Here is a 23,412-nt window from a genome sequence, read left to right as displayed (position 1 = left end):
GGCCTAGAAATGATTATGTGATGATAGCTGTAGCTGGAAGTCTTCCGTTGCCCCATCCACGTAAAAGTTCGCAGGGCCATGATGGGGGATGAAAAATGTGCAGGCTGACTTGGCTCTTCAGCTGCTTCCTTAACCTTAGGTGTAAACTTTTCTTCTGAGATGAAAAGGTTCCCAGAGAAACCCGACTTAGGACACTTGCACAGAGTGCATCTTTTATCAGTAAATGAAGGGCCCCAGAGAATATTTTTTTCATGCTTCGAAGGTAAGACAGTATTTTAAATATATTTTTACCAAAGAGAACATTTATTGTAATCCTTAATGCTGGACTGGTGCATATAAACTATCGGTGATCATTAATTATAGTTTTGAACTTTTGCCCAGTTGTAAATATAATATATATCTGTTATAACTACATATAGCATATAAATATTATCGCTGTAGTAGGCACACATGATGATGGACCACATGTACAACGGTGGTCCCATAAGATTATAATTAAAAAGTTGGTTTGTGGTGTTGAGAGAAAAGGCTGGACCTGACTACGATGTTGAACTCACTCCTTGCTCTGGGTGGTTTAAATAGAGGAGGAGGCTGAGCATGCAGTCTACCCGCCTTGCACTTGCCTTGGGCTGGAGGCCAGAGCCCAGAGTTGCCCAGTGAGAAAGAGGAGCTGGCTGGGGAGGACGTGATCCTAGGAGCCAGGCCCTGGCCCCTCGCACACCCTCCTGAACAGACTCACACACACTAATGTGCACAAACTCACTTTCCTTCCCTATATTTCTCTTTATCTCTTTCCTCCCAGTACTGTTCCTCTGCTCTCGCCCTCACTGTCTGAATCTCCCTCGCTGTCTCCTCTTCCTCTGCCTTTTATTATCTCTGTCTCAAGCTTCATCTCTTTGTGTCTCTTTTGGTCTCTGCTCTCCCTTTCTCTCCCCTTCACCTTCCTCCATCTCTCCCTCCCTCCCTCCCTCCTTCTGATGTCTACTCTCCCTCCACAACCCTCCCCCTGCTCTCCCAGGGCAGGCAGGAGCACACACTTTATATTTTATACCATATTTCTACTGTACAAGTCTATGTTTAGATATATTCAGATACACAAATATTTACTATTGTGTTACCCACAGTATCCAGCACTGTAAAATGCTGTATGGGTTTGTAGCATTATGAGCAATTGGGTTTCCATATAGCCCAGGTGTGTAGTAGGCTGTACCATCTATGTTTGTGTAAGTGCACTCTGTGATGTTTGCACAATGACAAAATCACCTGAGGATGCATTTCTCAGAACGTACCGCTGTTGCTAAGGGACGCGTGGCTGTATTTTACATACCTCAAATAGAACAAAGCAGTAAATTTGACCTGGGCTAAATGGGTTACATGGAAATCAGATAATGGATAGAAAGTGTCTTGATACTACATCTTCTCACAGCATTAAATTTTCATCTCAAATCACTGAATAGAGTAAAAGTAAAAGGTCAGAATACATTTTTATCCCCACCTCCTTACAGAAGGAAAAAGACAAATTTCTTAGGTTTCAATAAAGGTGTTTCAGGCTTTTCCCTAAATTGTTTTACTTCAATAACTAGTAGGGTGTTTTCATCACTGTTTAAAAACCTCAATACATAAAATGAAAATATTATCCCACAAGAAAACATTTTTTTCTGTTTTTGGTGTTTGCTGTCTTTTGTTTTGAATCCTGAAATCCCTGGAGTTACATAGCCAAACCCGCTGTTTCATTTTTTGCGGGTATAACGACAGAGTAAAAAACTACAAAGCGTTCTTAATAGCAAATTTTACAAATGCATCAGAGCTCCAAACGGAAATGCATACTGAAAATGGTTAAGTTCTATTGGGCATGTCCCACTCATAGGGGGATGTTCACGTGCTTAGGTCCGGTGATTCCTCAGGAGACACCATCAATTGTTTCAGAATCAGCAGTGACTCACCCACTAAAACTAGCATGAGGAAGGGAAGCATTAATGTTACTTTTTAAAGCCGTCTTTCCAGATTTTTTATTTGACCTTCAAAAGTAGCACCCATTTCCACCACTCTGAGAATTAAAATAGAAAAAATATACAGTGTGTGAAATATTTAATTAACTTCATAAGACTAAAATTTTATAAATTTCCCTGGAAGTAATACACAACGGATCATCTTAAATTTAAATAAATATTGAACTATTTTTGTTTGTTTGCTTTTTTTTTGCTCTCTCTCTCTCTCTCCATGTTCCCTTGAGCTAAGTGTTCAAATTAGTGAGGCTTTGTCTCCACAAGGGATATGAAATATGGCATTTGAGAAAGGCTGTCTTTTTTGGTTCCATATCCTCTGACAACATGATGAAAAGTTAATAGGCCAAATACACTTGCCATTTGCAGGTGTATGAGCGTTAATAGTGAATTCTTTCCACAGCTGTCATTTTGTGCCCCAAGATATGTGCATTGTCACAAGTAACCTATTTGTTTAAGGAAGTTTAACCTCTGCAGAGTCAGAGCTTGAAATTTCAATCAGTAAGAGCAAGGTTTTTAAATGACAAGGACATAACCACCAGGATTTGCAGAGAGATATTTTTATAAGGCAGGGTCAGAAACAGACAAAAATTGGCTCAGAGTACAAGAATCCAGGAGGGGTCGAGTGGACTCATGACTTGTCACAGCCCATGTAATTCTCCCACAGGTAGGACCCTGTGGGTGTACACACCAATGTCATCAAACTTGTTTAATGGTGAGGATCACTTGTATGTCTTGTGGTTAGAAATGCAGATCAGGGCCCCTTGGGAAATCTAAGTCTGTAGCTATGGATCAGAATTCAGGAGACTCAATTATTAACAAGGCCCGCTGGTGATTTAATTGATTCAGCAAGTGTGAGTCCCACTGATTAGTCAATGCCTGGCATCTGCAGCGCTCTTCTTCCTACCTGTAGCTTTTCCCGGTACATCATGAAAGTCTACTTTCTGAAATTCCTGACAGGCTTTCAAAAGGATTCTTCTCCCTGCTTACACTACATCACTGATACGCTCCACCTATACGTGCACGTAAGTTTTCCTTACTTTAATGCAGTCTACACAGTGCAAACCCTGAGATGTGTTGTTATAACCTAAGACATAGCTCACTGCTGTCCCCAAGTCTCATGTAGCCATGCCTTCCTGCCACATAAAATAGTATTTGCAGTGAGTTCTATTTGTCTAGGGCTGTATTCTCTGTTTAACTTGTCACCGTGTAGTCGTCCGACAGACAAATAACTATGGCTTCTTGGAAACAAACACACACAATGTTTTTCCAGGGTGTCTGTTCTCCAAGTGATGACACGGGGGTCGCATGTTCTCCCATTATGTGTGTCTTCTCCAGTTCAGCCCTCTATTTCCAGCTGCATTAACAGGAAACAGAGGAGCTGTGGAGCTCTACAGATATTTTAGGAGTACACTTTCCCTTAGATGAACGACTCATCTGCCCTAAATGAAGCTGGAGACAATATTCCTTCTGTTACAATGTGTCCAGCGCGAGGAATGAGGGACACTGAGCATGCCTGTTTCACTGCCATACTCGTGTTCAGTCACATAGCTTCTCTCTTCCAGGCTCACTGCGTAGACTGATTTGTACTTCATTTTAAATGTCTGAATATGCCTCTTCATCTGCATTAACTTTTGGATCTTAGTTTAAATCAATAAAAATGGTAGAGAGTTCAATCATATTAAGAGCCCAGAAAGGAAGATAGTTAAAACACCAGGTGTCTGTTTGCATCTTCCATTTTGAATAGGAAAGTGTTTGAAGATGCACATTTTATTTTTATTTTTTATTTTTTGTGTTCAAAATTAATGTAATCGTTTAAGCAAACAGCATTTGAGCTTTAATCCTCGAGGACAAAGGGAGATTACTTTCTCCTTTCACACAGAGAAAAAAGGACCCAATCCACCCAGCACAAACTGGCATTTCTCTTGATATACAAAATACACTCAGAAAGAAGGCTGCCTGAAAACAACAGTAATAACATTTGTTTTTCTCTTTAGACTTTAAAATTACAGCATGGCTTTTCATTCCCTTTTCCACAGCTTAGTTCCAGAGGCATTTATCCATATCATAATATTCAAGGCAACTTTAATTCTTAGATTCTTCATTCAGATGTAGTACATTACAGATATTTGAAAATATTGTGAAAGTTGTATGTCTTTTCTCTAAAAACAAACCCCAGTCACATATAAACAATACTTCAGTATATTTCCAAGCTTCAAGGCTCTTTAAAGAGAAACCACAGATATCTTAGATATAAGCTCAATAATCTTCAATTTGGGTTAGAAATCTAACCAATAATAATAATTTAAAAACTCTGTAATATGCATGAAAACAAAAGGCAACCTTTGTAGAAAGAAATAACAGGTGATTGATATGTTCAAGCATACATCTATTGTTTGTAATTAACTGCATGTCGTGTGGGGAGGCCTGCGGGGTCTCTGCTCCCGTCCCCACATAACGCAGGATATGTGAGGCCAAAAAGGAACACCCACGGAGCCATAGATGGGGGAGTCATACCACTATATTCTCGCTGGCGGCACTATACTCTCACTGGAGGCTGGATCCACACTGTCCGCAAACCGCCATCCACATTTGCCAGCCCAGCCGCCATCTTCTTGCTAGCCCCCATTCTCTCTCTTTTTCCTCTGCTAGCGTAGCCACAGCAGTTATATTAGTGGCCAATGGCTCACTGGTTACAGCTGACGGCCAACTAGCCACAGCTGATGGCCATCCCATCACAGTTGATGGCCATTTACTACCTGAGCCAGCACCTATCTATGTGAGGCCGAGAGCCTGGAAACTACTTTCTGGGGCTCTGCTCCCACACTGCATTCCTCTATTCCCACCAATAACTGGGAGTGTTCTTCCCACTCTGGTACTTAAAGAAAATAAATCATTGCTCCTCTGCTTCCAGAAATACAACATGATTTATATAAAAATATCTCTCCTGTAGCCACCTGCATTTCCAAATTGTGTGCTTATTTCTACAAATACTTCTAACAGAAAAAAAAAAAAAGAGAGAAAAGCTGCTCCAAATTTTTTGTTTCACTGCATGTTCCTGACTTGAACAATTTCAACAACCATTTCTTCAGTCAGCTTTAACTGTAATCAGTGTTGACATTCTGCTTGCCCTGTTCTTGGAAAGGTTGATGACTTCATACTCTTTGACCTAGAAGTGATATCTTTCTATTTTTTATACATTCATATCCGAGATTTTCTAATTTTTTTCTTGGTACTATCATTATTGTTTTGAGGTGTTAAAATAATGTGGGTTTTTTTTTGTTTGTTTTTTGTGTTTTTTTTGGTTATTATTTTGGTTTATTTTATTTTGCTTTGTTTCTTTTGAAGAAAAGAAGAGGGATAGCTCAGGACTCTGAGTCTCTGAATCATTTGAACATACATCCTTTACTCTTCTAGGATCCCTCAGTAAAAGTGAATGTGAAATAAGATAAGCACACAACATTTGTGAGCCTACAGCCTCAGTTTCAAGCCCCAGTGCAGAACCCCTGTTATGGCAAGCTGGCCTTGACCACGGAGAACTTTGAACAGATTATAGATATTTAAAAGGTAGACTCTATGGAATTTGCTCTTGATCAGAAAGTTTTCCAAAAATGTAAATTAAAATATTATAATGTGTGTGGTATATCTCTAGCAAACATATATTGAGATATAGTGTGCTTTTCCCCCTATTTTTCTTACTCTGGTTTAAAAAAAAAATCCATGACTGCAATTTACCACCTTAACCATCTAAGTGTGCAGTTCAGTAGTGTTAAGGATATTCACATTGTTTTGAAACAAATCCCCAGAACTTTTTTATCTTGCAAATCTAAAATTCTATACCTATTAAACAGCCATTCTCCTTTTCTACTTATAATGCATTTTTAAGTTCTGCAACATTGGCATTTAAGAGAAATGGAAAGATCAGTAGGGAATGATCTCCCTTTAGATATGTAAATCAATCTGTCAATATTTTCTCCACCTACAAAATTCCCCACTCTATCTTTGCCCATGAGAAAATACTAGTATCTACTTAGGATGAGAAAAAGTATGATACAAAGATGGATAACACAGCCCTTGGGAGATGAGTATTCTCCTGCTTAGGCAGAACCACAACTCCTCACTTATCAGCATGATGTGTGGATACGGGACGTAAGTTTCTGACATAGGTCCTGACAATGTGCTGCAGTAGCGAAAATACACAGGAATTCTTTGTACAGGCAATGCCGCTTAATGGCTAAGAGTAAGGATTTCAGAATTAGTGAAACTTGAGTTCAAATCCAGTTTCTACCACATAACAACTACCCTGTTTCCCCAGAAGTAAAACCTAGCCAGACAATCAGCTCTAATGCATCTTTTGGATCAAAAATCAGTATAAGACCTGGTATTATAATATATATACATATATATTATATAATATACATACACATATATATATATATATATATATATATATATATAATTATAATCAGTCTTATATTACAGTAAAATAAGACAGGGTCTTATATTAATTTTTGCTCCAAAAGACGCATTAGAGCTGATTGTCTGGCTAAGGCTTATCTTCGGGGAAACATGGTGTTTGTCTTTAAACAAGTTAGTTTATCTTTCTGAGCATCTGTTTTCTCATTTATAAAATAGGGTGAGTAAAAATATCTCATAGTGTTATTATTCGGATAATCCATGCAGTGACTAATGAAGTTGTTCTTTATTTCTTCCCGTAGCTGCTTAGCTAAAGATCCTGCCTATTATAGGTTGGGATGAAAGGGGACGTAGAGATATGGGACAGATATGGGAATAGAGCAAGAAAGAAACATATCAAGTAGAGTAAAAGTTGTAATTTACCTTAAGACTTTTTAAATAAGACCTGTTTCCCCAATTGATTGACATAATTCTCATCATGGGTCCTGGGAATATCCTGGTCTCCTAACAAATTCCTTCCAAAGAATACTACCTCTTCTATATTCAATTCTGTTTTGTAAGAGTGGATATTTAAATACGTAACACAAAGATAGAAAGAAAAGTATAAATCACAGAAATATTAGAATTCTTTTTTTTAAAACATTTTGTTTTTGAATTCTTGACATTATACTCTTTTTTTAAAAAAGAAGATTTTATTGGGGAAGGGGAACAGGACTTTATTGGGGAACAGTGTGTACTTTCAGGATTTTTTTCCAAGTCAAGTTGTTGTCCTTTCAATCTTAGTTGTGGAGGGTGCCGTTTAGCTTCAAGTTGTTGTCCTTTCAGTCTTAGTTGTGGAGGGCGCAGCTCAGCTCCAGGTCCAGTTGCCGTTGCTAGTTGCAGGGGGCACAGTCCACCATCCCTTGCAGGAGTTGAACCGGCAACCTTGTGGTTAAGAGGACACACTCCAACCAACTGAGCCATCAGGGAGCTCAGCGGCAGCTCAGTTCAAGGTGCCGTGTTCAATCTTAGTTGCAGGGGGCGCTGCCCACCATCCCTTGCGGGACTCGAGGAATTGAACTGGCAACCTTGCGGTTGAGAGCCCACTGGCCCATGTGGGAATCGAACTGGCAGCCTTTGGAGTTAGGAGTGTGGCACTCCTACCACCTGAGCCACCGGGCTGGCCCTAGAATTCTTTATAACTAATTATAGGAAAGTCTGTCCAGATAAATTAAGAAATCTATCTTGTCACAATGTTTCCTGTTTTTGTATTAAAATAGAAAAAATAATAATAAATTTTCTAATGAAATTCTATATGGCATATTTAGAATTCTTTGTCAAAAATGTTGAAATGATTTTTACTTCAGAGGCTTTATTCCAAATTTAAGGAAATCTGTCAAAATACTGACTGCATTCTTCACAAAATATAAAATTGCAATCTTGCTTCTAAATATGCTTATTTGTTATTTTACTGTGGAATAGAAAGGAAGAAGAGGTAAGTATCTGTTCAGGAGGGAAACTTTGAATAATATACAATATCTAAATACATTATATAAAGTTTAAAAATGAAGTTATATTTATAAATTAATACATTCAATATAATGAAACTTTAGAATTATGTAATGCATTATATAATCTGTTATATAATGTGCATATAAAGTTATATTTATGTTCAACATAAACTGTATAATTGTTTGTGGAATATATGATTGCATAGTAATTGTATAAACATGCCTAATGAAATAAATATATAGTACTTCTTTGGCTTAGGAATTACTGAATATATAAATAACACAAATTTGAAGTTTTTCTTTGCTGTTTGAGGCTATTGTAGTGTTAAGCAGCTTTGAAGAAATTCATTCTCCTCCCAAAACTCCCCTCTTCTCCTTATATCTAAGGGCTGATTGAATCTATAGCAGAATAATGCTTCCTGTATTGATGTGATTCTTTTTCTTACTGGATTACGAAACAAGCAGAAGTTTCTAAGAAGATAAAATGACTAAGAAGATTTTCTTCTATATGGTGATTATACATTTTTTAAAAAATAGTACTTAAGTTTACAGTTAGTCGTACTTTAGTTATCTAGAAATGACTTAAAGCAAGAATCCCTACAAGACTGAATTTCTACTGAATAGGACAGCAATTATTTGAGAAACATGATGGTTGTCAAAGATGAGAACAGAATTAAACCAAATATTCTAATATATTATTAGAGGAAAGAAGTCATTACTGACACTTTAAATGTACATTTTGTTTCAAATGCTCAGGTTTGACAGTTTTAAATATTTCTGCCTAAAATGTATACACTAATTTTTGTGTAAATTATCGCATTCATTTTTTCACGTTTGTGTGTTCATTCAGTACTAAGAGAGCTGCCACATCAGTTTCTTGTCCATAGCAATAATGTAACATGTGAGCAGACTTAAAATGCATAATGAGTAGCACATGATCAACATGCGGCTATATTAGGGCATCATTTCTTTGCACACGGACATTACAGACAACACTTGAAGACAAATACTCTTTTTCTAAAGAGAATTTCAAACCTCAAACCACATCCCTTGTCTTGAAAGGATTATAGTTATTAAAAAATAAAAAAAAATAAAGAAATAAAACGAAGAGAAGAAGAATCATATCCTTACCTACGATAATGAAATTTTCCATATACTTGAGCATGTGCTGAGAAACTTGGCTGCTACATGACTGAGTCTGGATGACATGGCAAATTTCTTCATGACAAGGGGTCAGAGACCAAGGAGAAAAATATATAGCAACCAATTCTCAGAAACATGAGCAGAATTGACATAAAAGCAGCCCTTTTTTCCATGGTGCTTTACAGCTCTTCGTGGTATATGGCATCATGCCGTACCTTTCAACTCCAGCTGAAAGACCCAGCTTCCTTCCTGAAAACCACCAGCCCGACTTGTTCAGGGCCAGAACCTGAGGGGGAAGGAGGGGCCTGAGCAGAGCTCCTGTAACAACAAGCTGATCCTGCACTGCCAAGGCCTGGGCTGGTTTATGTTGAACAATCAGTATCTTCTGCCTCTATGAGCACCGTTCTGGCCTTGGGCAGAAACTGTCTTCCCAGGGGTTGCTCTTCTTCATGTACATTGACATACCAGAAGACAACCAATTCTTTAACAAGCTTGGGGTTACTATTGGGTGGGTCGGAACCCATCCCACAAGGCATGGCTCCTCTATGTTGGGTAAGGTTCGCCTTGCTCTTTGCCTCACAGCTGAATAGTCACTATGCTTCTGTATTTACGGACCTGTTACTCAAGCCTTCTGCATGTTGAAAACTACCTATGAATGCAAGAAACATCACTGGAAAAGCACAGTTAAAAGAGCCCTAAAGATAGTAGGCCAGTAAGGAATAAACTTAGAGATAATTTCTAATGCTAAATGGGACAAAATTCAGGAGAAAGGAAAACAAAAAACAAAACCTGAAGAGGACGCCACGATAACAAAGGTCTTCCAGATGACCACTAGCAGGTACTCAGGTAGAAAAATCCAGAGGTGGATGCGGAGATTAAATGTGAAGAGATAATTAAAGGTGATGAGGAGATTCAAAGGGAAGCAATGTGCAGCAAAATGGGGGAAAGGGTAAATTCGGGCGCTGTAAGGGAGCCATTCCTATCCCTGTGATGGGTTTGACATATCCACAGAAGCTGAACCTTCTAGGGACGTCTGTCACCATTGGGAGATAGTTTGGAAGAAGGGCTTATGAAGGACTTACGGTATATTTATATTTGGGTAATTCGGGAAAGACAGATCCTGAACGAAGGACAGAATATTTTTAGGTTAACTTCCGTGAATTTCTACATGCTTAAAATTGAGAATTTTCTCATGTCAGAGGGGTATCTGATTGTGGATATTGTTGTTTTTCTGATCGTCCTTTTCTTGGTACCTGAGCTAGGAGTTGTCCTTTGAGTAACCCCTGGAATTTCTATTTCTATGAAGTTTTCAGCACTGAGAAAACACGGTATCTCTTCTGTGCAGGCGATCTGGGAAGGAAATTCTAGCTGATGTTGACTGAAGAGCCAAGCCCTGAGGGACATGAGGGAATCTCAGCTGTAAATACAGTCTTTCCTTCCCACTCCAGGACTTGAAACTTCATGAACTGCATCGTATTATCTCGTATGACCCCCTCCTACACGAGAATTCACAGAAAATAAAATCTGGAAGTCCAAGAACTTGCCACAATGACAGTCTGATGGTCAATTGAATAATGTGTTTTTCTAATACAGGGAACCTAGTAGCATAGGATCTTTTTTCAATCAATCAAAATTAAAAACATTTAAACACTGTCAGGAACACAACATACTTGTGAGTTATACCAGCATATCGGTTTATTTGATTTATGCTTTGCTGGGCACTATCCTCTTATTTGATCCTTACAGCAGGAATTACCATCTGCGTTTTACACATACAATTACACAACCTTTGACAACTCAAGTAAACGCTCAGTGCCAGGTCCATCCTCTATAAAATGTGACCGAGTGGCTACTTTTTTTAGTTTCTCTCTAGTTTCTTTTAGTTTCTTATAATTTATTTCATCACTGGAATTCTCAAGGTATAAACCAAAATGACTAACTCTACGAAAGCCAAATCCTACTTCACAATTACGCAAAACTATTTTATTTATTTATTTTTTGTCCTACTTAGGAAACAACGAAAATGGCTACAGTTTTGAGTCTCACAAATGCTGCAATCCACTTCTCTGCTCCACCTAGGGACTCAGAGCTTTAAATTGCTCTATATTTTGGAGATAACTATTAAAAGAACAAGCCATAGATTGTTTTGGTGGGTGGGTTTATATCTCATTCTTAATGTCCAATGTCCTATGGGAAGGGAAGGATCTGAAATAATAAATTGCAAAATTTTCATCCAAAGCCACACAGATATCGCCCACCAAATCTGAACACACCTTTCATTTGTCTTGCTTAGTGCTCTGTTTGTAAGTAAACCTGACATGTAAAAATAGCTCTAGCAGTAAACTTTCAAAGTGCCTACTATTCCCCCACGAGTGCTTTTCTAACCACGACAGTACGTTTTAGTCAAGTTGTAATGACAGCTGTCATCAAAAGTCTTTCATGAAGCATTTGCTGACCTTTGGATGCTGCATATAACAAGTGTGGTTGTAATCTTCAGGGTTTTGCTTTTAGTTTCTTACTTCAACATAGTTTTCACATGGTTAACTCTTACAATACCAAACACAATGTGATTAATTCATGCCTTCTATTTCCCTCATGGTTCTCTCACTCCATCAGTACTCCCTGAGTTCCTCCTTATGTGCTAGAAAACGTATTAGGTCCCGGAGGTACAACAATGGACAAAATAGTCATGGCCATATCCACTTGGAAATTACCACCTAATAGGTTTACTAGACAGTTAATAAACAAACATTCAAATAAATATATTGTTATATTTTGATAAGCACCATGAAAAACACTATGAACACAGTGAGAGAAAAATGTGGGGGAGGGGCTGTTTTAGAACTAGAAATCAAATAAGGTCAAGACTTGTGGGAGAGGTAGATGCCTAAGGGAAGGAAAGAAGCTACCAAGCTGAGATGCAGGCAGACCGCTCCTTCTGTGCAGAGTGGATAGAGAGAGCAAAAACACCAAAGTGAGAAAAATGAGGTTCTTTATAAAATTCAAAATATTTATAGGCTTCAGAAATTTTGGTCGGCTCAAATAAAGTTGTATTCCTATTGATGCCTTTGAAAGAAAACCTTAACTTTGTTGTTTTTAGATGTTATAATTCTGAAGATTATGTCAATTAAGGTTTAAAAAAGGTTCAGATCTATTGACTGTCTCCAATTTTAATGCTGATTAGTAATAAATCCTAAACATTTACCTCTTAGAAAAGAATGTGCATTTTCCCACAACATGTAATGACTAAATACATTCTCCAAGAGACAGAGTACGGCTCTTCATTGACATGTTACAATTCAACATTACCTAGACATTATTTATTGTGAAGGTCACAAGGACCTCAATAGGGGGTGACAGTAAAGAGGAAAAATTTAATTCCTGTCCTGTGAGTAACTGTATGTTTGTGCTGTTTCACCTACCCCTTCCTTACCAGTTCATGTCCTTGACTATATAATATCTCCACACTTCGTAGCACTTACTAATTTTCAGGATGTATTTAGACCATTTTATTTTATTTCTCACAGCAATATAATAATGGTAGGAGGAATCATTTCTAATGGAAGTTAGGTGACTTCTCTGGAAGGTCTATAAAAGGTCCTTTCTATCATGTTCCTTGAATAGTAGGAGATTACTTCCCAGTTCCTATATCATTATGTTGGTGTTGCTTTCATCCATACTTTTCCAAACTATATAATTTCTCAAGTACCCCAGAGTGATTGACAACTGACATCCATTGAGGGTGGGGAAACACTAACATATTTTAAAGGCAGTGGGGAAAAAAATGCCAAAAAACAAACAAACAAACAAAAGCAAAACAAAACAAAAAAATAAAGGCAGTGGTAAGAGCTTTTCAATCAGTGGTTACCAGACTTCTGAGTGGGCTCATAAGAAGTATAGTCTCTGGATTCTGTCTATTCTATAAGATCATTAGTAAACTTTTTAATCAATTTTAAATTTCTCATATCTGTAATCTTGAAAAAAGTTTAAACTTAATAATCTTGATGTCCCTAATCTAAGCAAGTATGTTAGGAGTATTTCAAGGTGCATATTTATGTTTAAGTTTACCACCTGTGTTTTTATACTTGCTCTGTGAAGTGGTGATCATGTAAAGTGTTGATCTTTAATATTTAAACAGTATTTCTTAAATCATGATTTCTTTATATACCATCTGGAAGTTGTTAGAAGTACTCAGATAGACAATACTAATTTTAAAATTAATTTTCAAATCTTTCCTTCTGAGTGAAATATTAAGGAAAATCATTGAGGAAGGGACTTCATTTTCATTCTTTATGATGTATTTTTTCCCTGAGGACATATTTTACCTGGCCACACAAAAAGGTTTTCATAGCGGAAACAATGATTGTAGAAAAAAACAAAGAAGTCAGAAAAGCCTGAAAAAAGTCCATTCAAATTACACTAGAAAATGTAAATGCAGATAACTATTATCTTAACTGTCTTATATAAGGCTTATTTGGCCAAATTTTAAAAACATGCCTGAAAAAAGTTCTGATACATGGGGTGAGTTATATCACCATGCTTTTAACCTAAAGCAAACTTTATATGGCTCTTTGTTCCTGAGTTTTCTAATTCCCCTCACTCCAGGGGCTCAGTAAAGAGTTTCTCACCCTGCTTCAGACTTAATCAGTTCAGCATCTTCCCAGGCCTCATATGAACAAATGTAGAAGATCAGAAAAGTGAAGCTGCTCAATACAATGGGGGCTCATTAACATTGTTTCAACAAGCCCTAGTTTATGCAAGCTAGTGTTGAACATGCAGTTCTCATTTGAATCCAGACTTCTCAGCATGGTAATGAGGGCTATGCTGAATGCCAATGTTTGTGCATATACATGCGGAATCAAGAGAACAGGACCATTCAGCCTCAAGCCTAATTTACCTTTGGATTAACAATTCTGACAACACTAAAAAGTTCCCTGAGAGCTCATACCCCTCAAGGAGAGATTAGAAGGACGTGATAAAATGGCGTACAATCATGAGTTTGGCATCTGCAAAATATTTCTCTACAGTATGATATCTAGGATCTAGAAAACAAAATGTACATTGAATGATTAAAGTAAATAGTAGTTTGTTTTGTTCACAGTCAATGGTTCAATGAAATCTCTCTCTCTCTCTCTTTCTCTCTCTCTCTCTCACACACACACACACACAAACACACATACACATATGTTGCAGCAGGAACATTGCACACAATATTTTGAAATGTGAATTTTACAAATTATAAATAAGGGAAATATTTTAATTAAAACTCCCATGTAGGAAAAAGTAAGTTTCTGGATTATTTTCACTAACCACAAAACAAAACATTTCATTATTGCCCAAAATGTGTTGTTTAAAAAGAGATATATTTAGGAAATGCACACACAAAGGTGAATATTTTAGAATATATATCCTCAGTCTGAGAATTACAAAAGGAAGTATTTATTTTCTTGCTGGGAAACCATCTACTTAGATAAGAATAAACTTTATTCAGACAAAAATAAATCTGAGGGATTTTTTAATAATTCCACTGAAATTTTATCTTTTTCTTCTAATTCCTTAATAATGTATAATACTTTGTCAAACTGTATAAACATTTCTTTTGCTTACATGCTGGTGAACCCAATTATAAATTTTGCTCTATACCCAAAGCTAGATTAAAATAATTAATAGGTAAAAGGTACATTCATTTCATTTTCCATAATTCTCTCTTTTGCTTAAACTTTGCAATGACTCCCCATTTTATTCCAGAGTCAAAGGCAAGGTTCTTATAATGCCCCATGAGGCTCTTGCCCACTACTCTGTAGCTACTCTCCTGCATAAAGCTCTATGGATTATTCTCTAGTTACCTCCCAATTATTCAGTTACCTGGCTTACCCCTTCCTTTATTTCCTTTTTATCCACTTGCTACAAACTGTCATTGGCTGTTCCCTTTGCCTCAAAAGTTCTTCCAGCAGATATCTCATGACTAACCCCCTTTCTCCTTCAAGTTTTTGGTTACATGTCATTATCCTTATGAAGTCTATTCTAAAATACCATATTTGAAATAGAAACTCCTAACGTACTCACCTGCACTCTGGTCTCACTTCCTTGGTTTTTCTTTCTTTTATTTCCTTTTTTATTTACAGTAATAATTATTATCTAGTGTAATTTTGTTATATGTTTAAGGAATATAGACTCCATATCGCCTGTCAAAATGTAATATTAAATATTAAATAATATATTTATTGATTTTGCTTATTTATTTTTACACCAACAAAAATATAAGCTTCCTACAGGCAAGGATTTTGTCTTTTATTTACTGCTATATTACTTATATTTTTATACTGAGACTGTCTACTTTTATGATTATTGAGTTTTCCCAATGAAAAACAATCCAAAAATCCAATATCAAGGATGTCCTCGCATTTTTAATAGATTTCTTTATATTTTTAAGTAGCATGTTATTTGGTTCACACCAGATATCGTATTGACTGTGTAAAATGTTTCTAGTTTAATCTTTTCATACTTAGTTTTTATATTCCACCTGACGTTGATATGGCTATTTCTTGATTATTATTTATTGTAGTTTATGAAAATCTAGTTGTTTACCGTATTTTTCAAGCTTACCTATAAAATCAGTGGGTTTCTTACAATTGGAATGCAGCCAGTTTCATTGTTTAAGCTTAACCCACAGCTTCGATTTTAGAGGAAGACTTCAATGAATTTCCCTTTAGCATAATGACAGTTACAATTAATATTCTTATTTTTATTTTACTTTATAGCTTATGACTCATTACATTTCCTTTGCCCCATCCCCACTGGGATTCACTAGGATAGTTTAGTACTTATTTCACTTTCCTTCAGGGAATGTTTCGCTTATTTTTAGAACTCCTATTTACAACTTATATTAACATTTCTAGATAGTCTTTTTATCCATTTCATTTATGAATAGGTAAATATATTTAAAATAAATTATTACGAATATTTAAATTTTTAAATATGTATCCCATTACTTGTATGTAAATAAAATTTATTTTGAAAGCTTTTTTGCTAACTACATCCTCCTCAAATCATCATCTTTCTCCAACTTCAGGTAACCATTGTGTTATTATAAATATTTTAAATTATTATTTATGGGGGTATTATTTTTTTCAAAATTGGGCTCTGAAGTAGTACATGGACAATATGCTCTCTAAATTCTTGCATATTCTTAACACATGCTTACTTTGGTTGGTTACATCTTTTAAGGATTTTACACCCATTCTTTCTTTAACCTGTTTTCGTGTATCAAGACTGGAAACAGAGTAACAGAATGCCAGTTTTTTGTTTTTTTTCTTTGTATGAAACTTGTACTTTCTGCCTGGAAGCTTATGGGAATACTATGATTATTATTATTGTTTTTTGTTTTTTTTTCTGAGGTCCAGAATTTTATCAACATATGCATAGGAACATTCACATTTTTATAAATCCAGTCTGGAATTTAATGAAGTATTTCAATCTGCAGAATTGGATTCTTACTAATCTCAAGGCATATTCTCCTATCTCATTGGTAATTGTTGGTTTCCTACACTTGTTCCATTGTTTCTTCTGAACTTACATCTAACTTTCTAGACTTATCATTTTAGATTTATAGTTTTTTATATTTTCCAGGCCACAGATATAGGCTAAACTCTCTCTCTCTCTCTCTCTCTCTCTCTCTCTCTCTCTCTCTATATATATATATATATATATATATATATATACACTTTTACTTTGTGTTTTCTTTTGTTTATGAGTTTGTATGAGTTTTTCTTTTTTAATTACAACATTGTAGAGATATTATAAAATATGTAGTTAATGTTTTTATTTATTTTGCATCTTGGAATTAGACACACTAATGTGAATTTAATGCCAAAAGAGTAAAAAAACGTTTTCAGCATCCCCAAATTGTGAACATTGCTATAATATAACTTTTAAAATTGTGACCATTTCAAAGCACACATGTAAAAATATGCATATTTCAAAATACAGTGAGCCACTTGTTTTTATGAAATGAGGAACCACCAGCCTCATTTCCAAAATCAAATTTCTTTTGACATATTTCAGGCTGATGAGTCTAGTGCGGCATATTTAAAAAATGATGCAGCTGTTAAATTTCAGAGAATTTCATAAATTAGAGCCATTTGGTTATGTTTAATCAGAAAAGTTCAATTTGCTATAAAGAAATAGCCCCAGTTAAATTTTGAATACCAAATGTTCCATTGCCATATTTACATAAAATTTTTATCCCATCTCACAAGATAAATTTGACATAATTTATGATATACTAGTGAAAATTAGATTATATTTATTTCCTTTGGAATTTGAAATAAAAAGTAATTACTACCTTGTGTAAGAGAATACAAAGGAAATGGGCAGGGTATTTATTCCCTCAATGGATTATTTTTAAAAAAAATTTGAAACTCTTTATACTGAATGGCACTGATGAAATTTTAAAAAGCAAAGTTAAAGCCTACATAATAAAAAATGTAACTCACCCATATGGTTGTCTTGCTCATATGACCATAGAGTATTGAATAATTCAAGATACTATATGCCTATGCATATAGCGCTGTGGTTTAGTGATGCTTATTGTAGATCATGAAAAATGCAATATCAAGAGAAGTCATCACCATTTTTGAAAAATGAAATTATGCCTTTAGGTTGAATTCATCTTATAATAATTGGTGAAGAATAGCATATGTCACCATGTAGCAGCCTAACCGTCTGTCTCCATGTACCTGCCCCCAAAGAAAGGAGAGTCTGTGACATGGATCCTTTCAGGGACTTTGCTAAACCTTTGTATTTGCACCTCATATCTCCCTGTTTGGACCCAAAAAGATGGCTGGTCTGCCAATGATGAGTAAGATTCCCCACGTGGGGGACAACTCAAGCCAGGCACAGTCGAGTGGGGACCAACAAGAGAACCCACGAGGTTCATATAGGTGGGCACAGTCCCCCACCTTCCTCAGGCTAAGGAGAGCCTCTGCCTCTGTGGCTGCATTCCTTCCCAAAACCTGCAAGGGAAGTGATTCAATGATGTGCTCTCCATCTATTCATATGCATATAGGTTTTGTCCCTGGGGAAAGTTGAGACTTACTGTGCAGCTGCCTGCAAGGATGTTTGGCTTGAATCAGTTTTCTATTATAGTGTATGGAATTCACAGATCTTGATATTGACAAGCTTTATCTCCTGTGCTTCCCCACCTAACTAATAAAAGCTGATACTAGGCCCGATTAGGTGCCCAGCCCAGTCTTTGAGGCTGCAGGTCCCTTGGCCCTTGCACTTAAACTCTATTTATGGCGACTGTCTTTTCTTAACCCTGCGCCGCCCTCCTCACTCCCCACAACCCTCGTTGCGCTGGACTCGACAAGCATACATATATTTAGAGATATTCTATCAACAATAGACTTTAAGTTTCCTTGTTTTTTTTTGTGTTGTTTTTTTTCTAGCTCTGGAGAAGGAGCATTAGGAAACAGATTCTTTACTACTGATTACACTAACTACAAGATGGCATTAATCAGAGGAAATGTGGGTGAGGAAGAATATAATTTATTAACTTCCTGTGCTTGACAAACACATATTTCCCAAATTATAAATATATCAAGAAGATTATATATTGCCATTTTTAAATATCCACAAAGACTAATGAAAAAGTCTGATGTTTCCAAAAAATAATATGACATCTTGAAAACATCCCCATTATATGAGCTATTATTTCACTACCTGATCTTTATTTTTAAGTTTTATTTTTCTAGGGGAAAGTGATGTGAAAGTATGGACATTGCTTGTTCTGAGGCCTTATATTAATGATTCATACTACAAACAATGGTAAATGCATTGTTTATGTGCTAAGTACTATTATTTTGTACTTTTTTCGCTTTAGTGAAACTACCAAGCAATTTATAAGGGGAGCAATCCACAAAGGAGGAGATTATTACATGAAGGAGAAAGGCAAGCTATTTTATATCTCCAGTTTGAACTGAAGACGTAAAAATAAGATAAACTTCCTTTTTTTTTTCCAGTACGCACAAGTAAGTAAAGGTAAAACACTTTTCATAGAAATCTTCTTGGAAAACTCTTGATTTAAAAGTTTTCTTAAAATAATAATTATTGATTTCTAACTTTGACTTAAGCTAGAGAGTTTGAACTAGCATCACTTTGACCCCACCAATAACAATAAATTCTGGACATTCTTTAAATTCATAATTTCCCTTTAACCCGTCAAGAGAGCCAAGGTGATCAGTCAATTAAACTGAAACTAGGGAAAGCCAGATTCCCCAAAGGAGAAATAAAAGATATGAGCACTTGCTTACGTGGGACTAATTCTGCCAGATACTAGTGAAAGCTAGAAAAATATGGTGTGACATATTTTTAAATATGAATAATTTAAATCACAAAAAACTAAATACTGTAAAGGAAAAAAATCGACAATCCAGTTTGAATTGTTCGTTCATCAAAAATCTTCCAAATTTCAAGATGGAATAACTTTATTAGACAAAAAACTAATCGAGTATATGCTCAGCAGGCCTGCACTATTATAATGTTAAAGAAAGTTCTTCAGATAGAAGACTTAATATAAGACAGAAATCTGGATCTACCCCATCAATAAAGAGCACTGGAAACAGAAAAGAATATAAATCTATTTCCTAATTTTAATGTTTCTAAAAGGCAAATGGATATTTAAGGCACAATTAATAGTGTGAACAAAAACATCTAGAGTGGAGTCACTCATGTCAAGGGTCCCTAAAATGGAGTGGGGAGGCCATTTGGGAAGTTGGTCTCATACACATCCACACCTGGATGGAATATGAATTCTTAGGCTGTGCCAACCACAAAAGACTACATGCTGTTCTAGTTCTCAGAATGAGGCTTATTTTGGTGAACTCCAGTTTAGCAACTAGCATAGTAATCTACCCTAAATAGATTAATGATAGTGATATTTGCATACACAGTCATAATTCTTTCAAAACATCCTATGTAAGTTTTTGACTTTATAAACTGTGTTTCTCCTCCCCTCTTGGTGCACATTTCAGGTTTCCCCTGAAATCTGTGGTTCAGGAATTCAAATTCCTAAAGACCCCAAATAAACATTTGGTTTGATTTGCAGCCTTACTTCTTTCTTGTTCAACAGTTGTAATGTATTGTGTGTTTGTAGCATGTATAAAAATAAAATGTTTGACAATAATAGTAAAAAGAAAGGAAGAATTGAATAAGATTGTACACTTTTAAGGTCATTATATTACATGTAAAGCAGGTATCATTTTATGTGAAGGTAGAAACTGATGAATAAAGATGGATATTTCCAATCCCAGAGCCATTATTCAAAAGGTATAACAAAGAAGCCAATAGTTGATATTATTACAATAAAATAATTAATATAATGTTAGGCAAAGAAAGGGGAAAAAATGAACAGATGGAACACATAGAAAACAGCTAACAAGATGGTAGATTTTAATCTACTCTCAATAATTACATTACATAAAAATAGTTAATTAAAAGTAGAGACCACAATTTTGGATATAAAGCAAGAAAAAAACTGTATGATTCTACAAGAAGCCTACTATAAATATAGACAAAGGCTAAAAGTAAAAGGATGGAAAAATATACCATATAAGTACTAATTGAGAGAAAGCTATTGGGATAGCTATTATTGACATTGTGGAGGAGAATGACAATAATAGCTGAAAGTGACAGAAAACAATTTTCCTCCCACCTTTCTAAGTTCTTCTGGATGGGCTAATAATCACATTAATATTAGAGAGATTAAAAGGAGAAAATGACACAATTTTATATGTATGTACATATGGGGGTGCTATAAGAATATGACACCCAAGGATTAGGCAGTTGAGGCTTATATGCCATCCTGGACTAAGGACAAGAGAGGCAAGGGTATGGGATTTCAAAGGGAAAGTAGGCCATTCACGGGTAGATGAAAAAGAACAAACAAATCCATGCTGCGCCACCCGGAAACAGTAGGACACAGAAAGGAATCCAACAATCTAGCAAAGAAAATTCCCTGTCTGCCATACTTAGTTCATGTATTATGATGATAAGATGATACTCCTTTCCTTGAGGAAGGTTTTTCTATCTGAATCACTTTAGGCAGGACATGGGAGAGGGTTGTAGGTACTTTCCAAATCTTTTGTTTCTTGAAAATAACCAGCTTAAAATCAACATCCCAAAAGGCATATTTGGGGGGGGGGGCAAAACTTTGGTCCCCCTTAATATCAAATAAAGTAAACTTCAGAGCATGGAAATTTATAAGTGTTTACAAAATGATAAAGTTGGCAATTTTCAAAGAAAAAAATACAATTCCTAAAAGTGTATGCATCTAATAACAAAGCAAACATGGAACAACAACTGAATACTGAAAATGAAGTAGATGTATCCACAATTATATTTGGAGGCATTAATATTTACCTTTCAATAATTTTTTGAACAAGATCTAAACAACATAAAATCATTTGTATAACTGACATTTATAAATTCTCTTTAATGAGAACAAAAAATTGCACATTCTTTTCAAGTTTACTTCGTATATTCACAAAGATAAGCTATACTGTGGGTCATAAAACAAACTTTAAAATATTTTAAAAACTACTCATTACCGGATTGGAATTAACAGACACAAATATATCTGGAAAAATCTGCAAATATTTGAAAATTAACTCCTTTCTAAATAACAATGGGTCAAAAAGAATAGCACAAGAAAAATAAAAAGCAGTTTGAAGAGAATGAACATACAGACACAATGTATCAAAATATATGGAATGCAGCTAAAGTAATCCTTAAAGAGAAATGTATAGAATTAAATGCTTATGTTAAAAAAAAAAAGAAAAAGGAAGAAAGTTCTTAAATAAATAAACTACCACCTTAAGGGGCTAGACAAAGAACACTAAACTGATTCCAAAACAAGCTCAAGGGAGAACACAAAATAACATAAATGCACAACATTGACAAAAAATGACAAAGGATAAAATTCAGTTAAAGGAAAAGCTAGCCCTTTGAAAGAAAATTGGTAAATTTGATGATTCTCTAAATTGATCAAGAAAAAAAGAAAAAGAAGACAAGAGCTACCAATATTATGGTGGATGGAACAACATTACAACAACAGAATCTACAGATATTAAAAATAAAATTAAAGACCACTACAAAAATTCTAGCCCATTATTTTGATAATTTTGGTGAAATATAAAAATGTTTGAGAGAAACAAATTGTCAAAGCTCATTCAAAAATAGACAGCCTGAAGAGCCCTATATTTTGCAAATAAATTTTATTTCCAGTTAAAAATCTTCTCACATAAAAAACTTCACATCTAGATGGCTTCAATGAAAAATTATGCTAAACATTTAAGGAGGACATGATATTAATTTTACATAAACTCTTCCCGAATATAGGAGAACCTACTCTTTTTATGAGGCCAGAATTAACCAAATACCAAACTCAATAAAGACATTATAAGAAATTAAAACTATAGACCAATATTCCTTATAAACATAAATATATAAATTCACATTCAAACATTAGCAAATACAAACCAGTGATATATAAATAAGATATTATAACATAACCAAATGGGTTTCATATCCCAGAAGAAAAGCTTGTTCAATATTCAAAAACCAATCAAGGTAATTCACCTAATTAACATATCAAAGATGCAAAACCATATGATCATCTCAACAGATGAAGAAACTTTCCTTTAACAAAATTTACATCGATTTATCATAAAAAGTTATGCAAACTGGTAATGGAAGTGAATTTCCTCAACCTGATAAAAAGATCTACAATAAACCTACAGCTAATATCATATGTAGTGATGAAAGACTAAGTGTGACCCTCCTCCATTATCAAGGGACCAAGGAAAATATGTTTGTTCATCACTCTTATTTAGCCACACACTGGAGGTCCTACTGAGACAGGTTAGTTAGCATTTTGCTAGGTAGACAGGGGAGTCCCTGGTGGAATAAAAAACAAAACAAAAAACAGCCATATCCTGAAACTCCAGGTTGTGGAATGTCTCTTTCACTCCAGGACAGGGACAGGAGAATCCGCCTTGAGGTTAATAAATAATCTCAAATCCCTCCTGGCCCAACAAAGGAGCAGATCTGATAGATAGGAATAGGTTAGTTTGTTAATCCCTTCAGGATGGGCAAACAGGACAAACCTGATATTTGAATTCCATTAGAAGGCTCCAGCTCCCTTCCCCAAATAGGCAAGGGAAGGTATAAAAGTAAGAGCTTTTGTCTCAGTCACTGGGCACCCCCATTAGGGACCCCTTCCTGCTCAGGAGCTGCAACCTCTTCTCCTGTCTCTAATAAACCATCCTTTTTTTAAAAAAACTCTTTGCCTCTCCTGGGTC

At 35.6% G+C, this 23,412-nt stretch overlaps 1 long non-coding RNA gene across 1 annotated transcript in view; it reads right to left on the bottom strand.

Moving 5' to 3' along the window:
• The window catches only part of LOC141571286 (uncharacterized), a 232,745-nt gene that overhangs the window by 353 nt on the left and 208,980 nt on the right, over positions 1-23,412 (bottom strand). The window lies entirely within an intron of this gene.

The sequence above is a fragment of the Rhinolophus sinicus genome, linkage group LG04 (genome assembly GCF_036562045.2).
Source record: "Rhinolophus sinicus isolate RSC01 linkage group LG04, ASM3656204v1, whole genome shotgun sequence".
In the NCBI taxonomy this organism is placed as follows: Eukaryota; Metazoa; Chordata; class Mammalia; order Chiroptera; family Rhinolophidae; genus Rhinolophus; species Rhinolophus sinicus.
Note: the sequence above shows the minus strand (reverse complement) of the source record. Positions and strands in the feature narration are given on the sequence as shown.